Source organism: Megachile rotundata, chromosome 4 (genome assembly GCF_050947335.1).
Source record: "Megachile rotundata isolate GNS110a chromosome 4, iyMegRotu1, whole genome shotgun sequence".
NCBI lineage: Eukaryota > Metazoa > Arthropoda > Insecta > Hymenoptera > Megachilidae > Megachile > Megachile rotundata.
In genome coordinates, this window is record NC_134986.1 from 8,352,041 (window position 1) to 8,364,711 (window position 12,671).

The window sequence follows — 12,671 nt, forward strand, 5'->3', positions numbered from 1 at the left end:
TTTTAAAGTTTAGGGACATAGAAAGGTAATGACGTCATAATCTAACGACTGTTTCATTCAGACACCTAGACTGTAGATTCTTGAGTGCAAAGCTTACCGAATTAAGGAATTTAGTGATCTAAATATTAACATAAGGATTTACGAGTGTGGTGATTTAAGAATCTGAGGATTAACATTTATTGCTTTCGGTATTTAGTAATTTATAAAATTTGATTTAGAGGTTAGTTGACATTAGTATTTACACATCCACGAAATTCGATAATATAGACATTCATAATTTCGAAAATTGTTAAATTGACCATCCCTCTATATCATAGTTCAAAATAATGATAACACAATTGCCCACTAATAGAACTACCGAGCCATTAAATTATCATTCATCTCGCCTTGAATATCGCCGCGAAACGGCGACGATCGTATAATTCACTAGGTAAATTCTCGTCGAAATCAGAGAATGATCAGCACCGTGTCAAAATTAACGCTACAAGGTTCGCCATATAAATTACCCTCGTAGTGTGTGTTCGCTTAATCCCCGTAACATGTAACCCATCATTAGCCCGTGCGCGATCTCATACGTAATGAACCGTTTAATCATACGCCTGTACACTAACCGATTAAAATATTCCAATTGGTTTGTTCGAGAACGTAGCGTTGTTGCCGAGCTTTAACGCGATCAATATTTCAAGCACGCGAAAATTATAATTAGTATACCCGCGGGCTGATAATTCGTTTTGCTCGCGAGAAAATTTTTAATGTCGTTTGTTTCACGGCTTGCACCTGCGGTTTTCGCGGCTTGATCCGATTTCGGATAAATGGATCTTTACTTCGATGGATGCGCGGAAACGGTTCTACAAAGTTTATTGAATTTCGTTCGGATCTTTCGTTTACTGTACGTCGTTACGATTGACACAAATTTTATTGGCTTTTTATTTGGGATTGGTAGGATGACTTTTTTAGGGACTTTGGGAGTTAGGAATTCTGAGATTATTGAAGTTTTGGAGTTTGGGAATTTTTGACATTTTTGGAATTTTGGGAATTTGAGGAATTTTTGGAATTTCGGGAATTTTTGGAATTTGGAGAATTTTCAGAATTTGGAGAATTTTCAGAATTTGAAGAATTTTCAGAATTTGGAGAATTTTCAGAATTTGGAGAATTTTTAGATTTGCGAATTTGGGGAAATTTGGAAATTTTTGGAATTTCTAATTTTGGGAATTTTCGAAATCTGAGAATTTTGAATTTTGAGAATTTTCAGAATTTGGAGAATTTTTAGATTTGCGAATTTGGGGAAATTTGGAAATTTTTGGAATTTCTAATTTTGGGAATTTTCGAAATTTGGGAATTTTGAATTTTGAGAATTTGGGGAATTTGGGGAATTCGGGGAGTTTGGAATTTGGGAATTTTGAAATTTTAGAATTTTGGAAATTTGGGAATTTTTTTAATTTTGTGGAACTTGGGGAATTTTGTCATTTGAGAATTTAGCGAATTTGGCGAATTTGGGGAATTTGGGGAATTTCGAAAATTTGGGAATTTTTGGAATTTGTTTTTTTTTTTAATTTGAGAATTTGAGATATTTTTGAAACTTGAGTAATTTTGAAATTTGAGAATTTTTGGAATTTTTGGAATTTTTGGAATTTTTGGAATTTTTGGAATTTTGCAATTTTAGGATTTGAGGAATTTTGGGAATTTTGAAATTCTAGGATTTGAGAAATTTTGTGAATTGTTGAAATTTTGGGAATATGATGATTTTTAAATTTGGAGAATTTTAAGAATTCAAGAAGTATATAATTATCAATTTAGAAATTATCCAAATTTTATTATCTCACAATAATAAAATTTCAGAACTTTCAAAATCAGTAAATTTTGCAGTTGACACTATTGGAACCTTAAAACTATAATTCTTCCAATCCATAAAAACGCTCATTCCATAATTCGCTCGACTTCATTTTAAAATCTCATTAAACCATCTAAACCACATACAATTCTTTCATAAAATAATAACATCATGCAGCCAGACTATACGTACAAACAGCTAATACAACCTCGAGTACAAACTAAGAGTGTGTTAATAAACGGTACACATAATTACGTCCCGCTTTCTTGTCAGATCGACGTGAATATAGGAGAAAATAGACTGTTTCGTAAAGGAACAAGAATACTTGTTCTTGGTAGCATAAACGTGAGGCTACTACGAATATCGACTGACACAGCATGCGCTGATTTCTTCTCCGACGTTATCTCGAAACCGCAGGTAACAGGGTACAGGATTACGTGGGCTCGGGGATGTTGTAGGATTAGGACTGGTTGTACCACCAAGCTTGCAATCGTGTAACGCGTTGCCGCCAACACAGCCCTTGTTATCGCTGCGCCTACTTCACCAGCGGGGAACAGACAGCTTGAATACGAGTCCTTCCTAACCTGACAAATATGTCCCGCTTGATTTAAGATGCTAGGAAATCTAATTAAGGACAGGTTCGCGTACTCGTTACCTGTGATCAATAGTTTATTACCTTTTGGTTAAGTTTTAGTGCTTTGGTTCGGAGGGATAGTCAATTTTTACTTGTTTGATTTGGTGGGATAGTTAAATTTTACTTCTATGGTTTGGTGGAATAGTTAATTTTTACTTCTTTGGTTTGGGGGGATAATTAATTTTTACTTCTTTGGTTTGGTAGGATAATTAATTTTTACTACTTTGATTTGGTAGGATAGTCAATTTTAACTCTTTTGATTTGGTAGGATAGTTATTTGGATTTATTTTAGATTTAGATTTTCTTAGACTTACAATAGAGTGATAGATTTAGAAATTTATGAAGTTTGGAATTTGCAAATTTTAAGATTTATAAATACGTAATTTTTGAATTAACAAAATGTGATTGTGTTGGAATTAAGGGGTTTTAAAGTATGGAAATTATTACGCTACAGAGTTTTTGTATTTTCAATTGTTTATATTCTCAAATTTTTACTTTATCAAGTTTTAACATTTCCAAATTTCTACATTCAGAAATTCTGATATTTCTAAATTACCAAATTGCAAAATGTAAGAATTCTCAAACTACAAAATTTCAATATTTTCAAATTTTCACACTTCCAAAGTTCTACATTTTCAAAGTCTTATCTTCCTGAATTTTTACCTGTTTCAATTCCCACACTTACAAATCTTCATATTTTTATATTTTTACATCCCCAAAATTTCACATTTTTAAATTTTTACATTAGTAAATTTAAAAACTTCTAAATTCTCAAATTCTCCAATATGCAAAATTCTAAATACTTCAATTCCTAATTTTATACATTTAAAAATTTAATACTTTGGAGAATTATAATGAAAATTTGATACCTTTACGAATTTTAATATTGAAAATTTGATACCTCCACCAATTTTAATATTGAAAATTTGATCTTCACCAATTTTAATATTAAAAATTCGATACCTTGACGAATTTCAATTTCAAAAATTTGTTAACTTAACAGACATGAAATATTCAATTACTTAATGATAATAACACAAATTTATTAATTTAGTAGTTTACATACACAAACTGTACATTACTCATTTAGATATCTAATCACATTTACCGTAACATATTAGTATATGCATATACATAGTGTGGTACCTAAAATTTTGCACCCATTAATGATGCCGATGCACGTCATACATGGTTGGATAAGAACGGACGAATCAAAGCGCGAGGATTACGTGCGCTAAGCCACTAGGCTTGAAGCTGTCGCTCTCGCGTCTGCGCATGCGTAATCCTCGCGCTCTGATTGGTCCGCGTTTTGTGAGACACCCTGTATATTATGTGGACCGTTTATTTTGTAAGTGCTGTAAGTTTATTTGCATGAATATACATTACTTAAGTTAAATAACCTAAAAAAAAACTTGTATAATCAAATTACATATTAATCAATCAGTAAAAAACTTGCTGAATTGCCAGTTTTGACATAATTAACCTATATTTAAATTTATTCATTGACATTCATTGAAAATAAATGAAAATAGACTTACACCACTTTCAAAATAAACGATGCATATACTCGTATCTAGCAGCATTTGCTACAACTATCATTGAACGAATTATCACAGTAATTGACATATGAATCAATAGTTCATCACGAGTGATAATGAGAACGATTATTACATAAGTTGCACAGGAGAGATATCTCCATGCACCTCTCGAAGTACATTTCTCGAGAAGGGATTTAATTATCATTACAGTCGGCTGAAGTCGGTCTAAATTTCAATTCGCTTACATATTGTCCTGTTACGTAATCCGGAGAGCATTAAGATTCAGACTTAAACGCTCGACGTCCCCTTTATTGTCTCCGAACCAGGAGCGTGTTACGAGGACTGTTCGAGAGGATTACAGCCGAAGCTTACTATGTTACACGGGTGCATTAATTGCGATACAAGCAGCTCCCTTTGACCTTACATCTCGCATGAATTTCATAACTTATTGTTTCTTCGTAATCTCCGAATTCCTGCGTTTTTCGCATTCGGCGGATAACAAAGGGATATACAGCTGTTTATGCATTGTGTGGCGCGGACGTTTTGCACAAAGCTTTCGAGATGCTGGTTAAATTAATTATTTATAAGAGCGATGTGGAACGAGAAAATTATTTAGAGGGAAATTATTATTTATAGGAAAATTAATTAGAGCTTGGAAGAAAGAGGAAAAATATTTTCGCAGAATTTCTGAATTTTGGAAATTGTCGAATATTTATATTTTTAAAGTCTTTAATTTTTCAGTTCAATTCTGAGAAATTTTAATTTCTTCATTTTTTTAAATATTGTTTTCTTATAAATATTTTAAATAAATCTAAACAATACATAATCCAAAAACGTGAAAATTCGAAAGCTTCAAATAAAGTCCCAACTAACAAAATCATTCGCCGATGCAGCGGCGAGCGAAAAACATTTTCCCGTATCAAATATTTTCAATAATCGCCAGTTTAAAATCACCGCGCGGGAAACGGAGTGCGATTGAATTTAAGTGTACGTCGGCCACGTAAATACCGTAACTTAATTGTGCAGAAATAATCGGATGATAATTCGCGAGGGAAAATATTTCCACTTTTTGACGGTGCATTTGGAGGAATAAAAGGTGCAGCAACGAAGGGAGAACATTTCGAGTCGCGTCGAGCACACTCCAATTTGACACGGTGAAAATTGATAACGACAAAAATATTGTCGTAGGTTTTTTGTTGACAATTATCTTTTGCCGAAGCACCCGGCCGTGATAATTGATTGGCGCATTTCGCGTGCAAACAAACGTGCACGTTTTAGCTCGCGATTTTAATTTGACTTGCCTTTTCAAACGAACTTAGAGACATATATGGTACTTTTTTTTTTCATCGATAACAAACGATCCGTCACGATGCGCTAGGAATTTCGCTTTTTCCATCGACGGCAAAAATAGAGCCGGTACGCGAAAATGAAAAACTGAACGGGGGATCGAGACAATACTGTATGTTGATTACTGTCACGGTTGATTAATCCTGTTTCTGACTTTCACGCGTGCAAATTTTAGTCTCCACATACGTATTTCGGCTTTTATTCGTTTTATTTAAAAAGTTAAATGGCGCGAGAGCTGACCGACTTTACGGATCTCGTTCGGATAAATATGTAAATAAAAAATGTGGACGAAAAATTTGAATAGCTGGAAATTGTTCTGGTCATTCGGAAAAATAAGCTCTGATATTAAATACGGAGTTTATTAAGTTTTTAATATACTTCATGTTTAAATTCGTATCATTTGCTGCGCTTCGAATTTTTTCTAATCGTGTATTTGAACATACATTTACTTAACACATTTATACTGTTGTTGCTCAATTTCATTTAGTTTTATAAATATGTTAAGTATATATTAAATATGTATACCATGTATGTATACATATGTTATATCTAATGTAACATATATGATGTTGCATATGTTACATGTAATATAACATGTGTGATATTGCATGTTACATGTAATATAACATGTGTGATATTGCATGTTATATGTGATATGACATATGTGATGTTGCATGTGTTACATGTAATATGACATATGTGATATTGCATGTTATATGTAATATGACATATGTGATGTTGCATGTGTTACATGTAATATGACATATGTGATATTGTATGTGTTACATGTAATATAACATATGTGATATTGTATGTGTTACATGTAATATAACATACGTGACATTGTATGTGTTGCATGTACTATAACATATGTGATATTGTATGTGTTACATGTAATATAACATATGTGACATTGTATGTGTTACATGTAGTATAAAATGTGCGATATTGTTCGTGTTATATGTGGTATAACATATGTGATATTGCATGTGTCATATGTAATATAACTTATGTGATACTGCATGTGTTACGTGTAATATAACACATGATATTACATATGTATTATGTTAAGATATTAACATATATGTAATATATTATAAGTATGTATACCAGGTACATACATGTTAAGTACATATACATAACATATTCATATTCTTTCCATCATTTTCAGCATATCATCGAAAATCTCATGAGGCAATGTTTGCCTTTTCAATTTATATTACAGTACATTCATGTAGAAAATCCTTGCTTTGGTTACATAATTTGCATATTTAATACGAATTTCATGAAGTATGAATCGAAACGTGCAAGTAGAAAGGATACAATGTTCATATAATTTATATTTTCACGATAATCGCGTGCAGAGATAATGTAACACTCTAACTCTGAATTGTTTATTAACGAACTGCTAAACAATTCGTACGCAGGAATCACGATGAATTCATTAGCGCGAGAACGAATTAAATCGTCGGTGTAAGCTGATTCCGCGAGCGATAAGGATGAGCTTTATCGTCTAAAATTCACGAACGATTAAAATTACTTTACATTGTTAACGTGACGGCCACGGTTCCGCGATGTTATCCGTTTAATAACTATCAACGAGCGTGCGATGTTTCCAGTTAAACGAGCCTGGGAAACGCGATTAATATGAAATTTCCGAGGAGCGAACGCGATTCGACACGGGAGGAATGCGCGGACGTTTAATGAAGTCGAAAAACATTCTTACCGACGTTCTGCATTAGATCTTTTTATTCGATGAAAGAGAGCCGGGGATATAAATTGAAGTTCCGTGCTGGGAAGAAATAAATATTTCCACGAAGTAAAGCAATCTTTTTCTTGGAATCGAAGAACGAGCTCGCTGGAAGAGAAACGATAGCGTATCGCGAAAGCTGTGCTTTTTATTGACGTTTAATCTTAACGATATACGTATTGCTTTAACATGCGATATTGAAGAAATATTGTATTTCATCATTGGTGCTTGCATACATGTTTCAATTATTGGAAGCTGGGGATGTAGGGACGTGTGGAGATAGGGACGTAGGGATATTGGGACGTGTGGGTATTGGGATGTAAGGATATTGGGCTGTAAGGATATTGGGATGTAAGGATATTGGGACGTAGGGATATGGGGACGTAGGGATATGGGGACGTAGGGATATTGGGACGTGTGGATATTGGGATGTAAGGATATTCGGATGTAAGGATATTGGGATGTAAGGATAGTGAGATGTAAGGATATTGGGATGTAAGGATATTGGGATGGAAGGATATTGGGACGTAGGGATATGGGGACGTAGGGATATTGAGACGTGTGGATATTGGGACGTATAGATATTGGAATGTGTGGATATTGGGACGTGTGGATATTGGGACGTGTGGTTATTGGGGCGTGTGGATATTGGGACGTAAGGATATTGGGGCGTAGGGATATGGGGACGTAGGGATATTGGGACATGTGGATATTGGGACGCGTGGATAGTGGGACGCGTGGATATTGGGACGCGTGGATATTGGAACGCGTGGATATTGGGACGTGTGGTTATTGGGACGTGTGGATATTGGGACGTGTGGTTATTGGGACGTAGGGATATGGGGACGTAGGGATATTGGGACGCGTGGATATTGGGACGCGTGGATATTGGGACGCGTGGATATTGGGACGCGTGGATATTGGGACGCGTGGATATTGGGACGCGTGGATATTGGGACGCGTGGATATTGGGACGCATGGATGTTGGGACGCGTGGATATTGGGACGCGTGGATATTGGGACGCGTGGATATTGGGACGCGTGGATATTGGGACGCGTGGATATTGGGACGTGTGGTTATTGGGACGTAGGGATATGGGGACGTAGGGATATTGGGACGTGTGGATATTGGGACGCGTGGATATTGGGACGCGTGGTTATTGGGACGCGTGGATATTGGGACGTGTGGTTATTAGGACGTAAGGATATTGGGACGTGTGGTTATTGGGACGTGTGGATATTGGGATGTAAGGATATTGGGACGTGTGGTTATTGGGACGTGTGGTTATTGGGACGTGTGGTTATTGGGACGTGTGGATATTGGGACGTGTGGTTATTGGGACGTGTGGTTATTGGGACGTGTGGATATTGGGATGTAAGGATATTGGGACGTAGGGATATAGGAGCGTAGGGATATACATAGAGACGTAGGTATATATGTATGTAGGAGCGTTGGGATGTAGAGTCGTAGCGATGTAGGGATGTAGAGATATAGGGGCGTAGGGATATGGGAACGAAGAGATATAGGGATGTAGAGACATGAGGATGTAGCGACATAGGGACGTACAGATATAGGAATATAAGGCCGTAGGGATATAAGGACATAGAGATATGGTATGGGAACGTTGCGACATAGGATCATAGCAATTATAGAAATATAAGAGACGTCGTAATGTAGCCACATACAGACGTAAGTGGTAGAGTGACATAGTGACATAGGGTTCAAGAATTTTTTGAATCTAGAGATTTCTTTGTTTCTATGTTATTTAGTTTTATGAATTCTTGTGATTTAAGGTTTTTTACAATTTAATAAATTTCAGGACACTTGTCCAGATACTTTTAGCATCCAGTTATTTTTGTAAACTAATGGTTTATGATGCAGTGATATAAAGGTTCCATAGTATTGACCTACTTGAATTAAATTTGAGAATATTGAGGGAATTGACAGATTTCAAGTATCAGGAATCTAGGAATCTAATTTCTCCCTTCTCATCTTTCGTTTTTCTACCTCTAAAGCTATAATTCAATATATTTTTCATTTCGCATGATCGTTGAATCTGTCATCGCTTTTGTCAGTGACAGCAATCTATCACTTTCCTCCGTGATCATCGTCGATGATTGATTCGTCATTGTTTTGATTAATGACGAGAAGTTTTGTTCATTAATCAATACCGTTGAATATATTCCAACGGCGATCGAGATTAACGATTCGGCCGAGTGAAACAGTGAATGCTTTGAAAAGTTACCGCGTCAAACAAGAACGATAATTAAAATAGATTCCGACGCTGCCGAAAGAAAGTTAATTACCCCCTTTTAATATTAGATCGTTGCAGATAAAATAGTCGATTCGTTCATGGAAGTTTCGAGAGTTATCACTTACTTCGAGGTAATATTAATTAAATCACGCCCTTGAAGTTGTCTCTTAAACCTATCAGTTGTTCAAACATCAAAATATCAATTTTTATTTGATAACACGATTATAATTCAATATTTTTTTTTGTAGTTAGAAAATGAGCACTTCTTTCATTTATAATTATTGTTATAAAGATATAACGTGGGTGACCAGAATTTGTTATATTAATTATACAATGTCATATTAATAAGAAACACATGATATACAGGGTGTTACAAGTAATGCTACTCACGATTTTTCTCCCACTTGCAGCCACCTTACGAAAAAAGTTTAGAACAATATTTGCAGGGTATGAAATGCCCAATAGATATTAATGAAGCAAATTTTCAAAACAGTTTGTTCTCTTGGCAAAATCAATTTCACCTTGGGTATTTTAAATAGGAACATACATTTTTTTTATTCAACCTTCTTACGCGAGCAGTAATACAGTAAATTTCTCCGAAAAGGTTTCAAAGAATTTATCGATAACATATCTTTTACATAAATCTCCTGTAAGCAATTAGTATAACTAGCGCAGAAGCTGCTTAACAACAAAGGACTAATCCTCCTTTGGAGGATTAAACAACGTTTCACGTAATTCAACATTTGTCGTAATACCCGTCGTTACGAAATTCTCCCGATGAAATTCCCGGGCATGAAGGAAAATCGCGATCAAAGAAGCAATTTTGAAACAGTGAATTACTAGACTTGATAGAGTGCTTTAGCTGAGAGTCGGGGTTGAAAGTCTCGTGCAGTTACTGCCAATTTCCATTAAGCGCGTAATGGTACCGGCAGAAAGGGTTCATAAGATTGCCATAATAATGTCGTTAATCAGCAATTCGACTGCGATATCGAGATTGGACGTTCGATGATGCTTTCATCGACAATTACACGCTGTATTGTACATCTATCTTGTTCACGGGCAGCTTAAGTGATTTCTGGATAATTCAACAGTTAAGTTCTCAATCCAGACGTCTAGATATTGATGAACTTCGATAAATTGATAGTTTTGTAGGTCGGTAGTTTAGAAAGTTGGCAATTTCGGAATTTAGAAATACTAAAATTTGGGGATTCGGAAAATTTTGGAATTTGGGGATTTTGGAATTGGAGGATTTTGGAATTTGGAGGATTTTGGAATTTGGGGATTTTGGAATTGGAGGATTTTGGAATTTGGAGGATTTTGGAATTTGGGGGATTTTGGAATTTTGGAATTTTGGAATTTGGGGAATTTTGGAATTTGGAGGATTTGGAATTTGGGGATTTTGGAATTTTGGAATTTTGGAGTTTTGGAATTTTGGAATTTTGGAATTTTGGAATTTTGGAATTTGGGGAATTTTGGAATTTGGGGAATTTTGGAATTTGGGACATTTTGGAACTTGGGGATTTTGGAATTTGGAGATTTTGGAATTTTGGAATTTTGGAATTTTGAAATTTTGGAATTTTGGAATTTTGGAATTTTGGAATTTGGAAATTTGAGGGATTATGGAATTTGAGGAATTTTGGAATTTGGGGAATTTTGGAATTTGGGGAATTTTGGAATTTGGGAAATTTTGGAATTCGATGGATTTTAGAATTTGGGGGATTTTGGAATTTGGAACATATTGGAACTTGGGAATTTTGGAATTTGGGGATTTTGGAATTTGGGGACTTTGGAATTTGGGGATTTTGGAATTTGGGAATTTGAGAATTTGGGGAATTGTGGAATTTGGGAAATTTTGAAATCTGAAATTTGAGAATTTGGGGAATTTTGGAATCTGAAATTTGGGGAATTTTGGAATCTGAAATTTGGGAATTTAGAAAATTTTTGAATTTGAGGACTGGAATTTGGGGAATTTTGTTAATTTGTGGAATCTTTGAACTTATGTATCTTGGGATTTGAAAACTTCAGAATTCCGAATATTATAACTTAGTAAATTGCAAATTAAGTTATTCAAACTATAATCTTATAATTTCGATATTCACACATCAAAAATTTCATAAATCAATGAAACTAATTTCGAATATACACACTAAGAACGATTCACTTCAATTTACTCCACCAAAATTCCATATTTTTATAAAATTCCGCTTTGCATATTTTTCCATGATACAAAATTCATGTCTCGTCGCTCCAACGTGAATAAATATTAAAAGAAAGTTTGTACGGTGAAATTTTCACCGTAACAGTGATTAACAGGAGGCAGGGATAACAAGCAAAAGAAACACGATCTAATTCAAGGAAAATTTCTGTGTTTAGTAAAACGGAAAAATGCAAACGCGACGAACCAGTGTCGAGGGGTGTAACGTGGTGGTCTATCGTGACCAAAAGGAAGTGAAAATCACGCGCTAATTAGTCGCGATGCAATTACCAAGCGGATTACCGGTAACCACGACTCTGGGAACACGATATTTTTTCGCCACGCTTTTGCCCGTTAACGAGCATTTTCCACGAGCCGTGATCGTCCCTCGAATCGTATGAAAAATCAAAAAAACTTCTCCGTACGAGATAAACGATGTGGCTAAATATCCGATGCTCGTTTGCAAAAGTCACTCGTTTACGGAGAAATTAGGATGCCTATCGCATTATGTTTTCTATTATTATATTAGATTATATTAATCTATTATTAAATATTATTATATTAATTAGATGAAATTCGTTATGGAATTTTAACAATTATAGTATCATTTTCTGATTTTTTTACTCAAATCATGGTGTAACGCTTCTCTAATTATATTGCAGGAAAGATATATTAAATTGTGACTTCGGTTGCTTTTAGAGGAGCACATTTTTATATTAAGTTGACGTGATAGTGCTTTATTTTGATTAAAATTAATGTTACTATCTGACACGATTTGAAATGAATTTAACATAATAGAAATTTAACAAGTAGATCATTTTAAGAATCGTCTCCAAGATACATTAGTTAAGAGTTAATAAAAAATTTTAGATAAAAAATTATGCATCAATGATTTTCATATCGCTGGAAAAGGTATTGTTTTTAACTTCGACTGCGTTTGATTGGATTTCACGATCGTGTCTGCTGTTTGGTCAGACATGAAAATTGATCGGATATCATGGAACCTCTGTTGTTATTTGCGTTACGGTTTCCTGTATTAAACCGTCATCACATCGTCGTGCCAAAACAATTCGCGTGTAAAATTTTTGTGCGCTCAACTGGGAAAAGTCGAAAAATTATTGC

General features: G+C 34.8%; 1 protein-coding gene across 1 annotated transcript in view; it reads left to right on the forward strand.

The window, feature by feature from the left end:
* Phlpp (PH domain leucine-rich repeat protein phosphatase) overlaps positions 1-12,671 on the forward strand; it is a 211,634-nt gene that overhangs the window by 675 nt on the left and 198,288 nt on the right. The window lies entirely within an intron of this gene.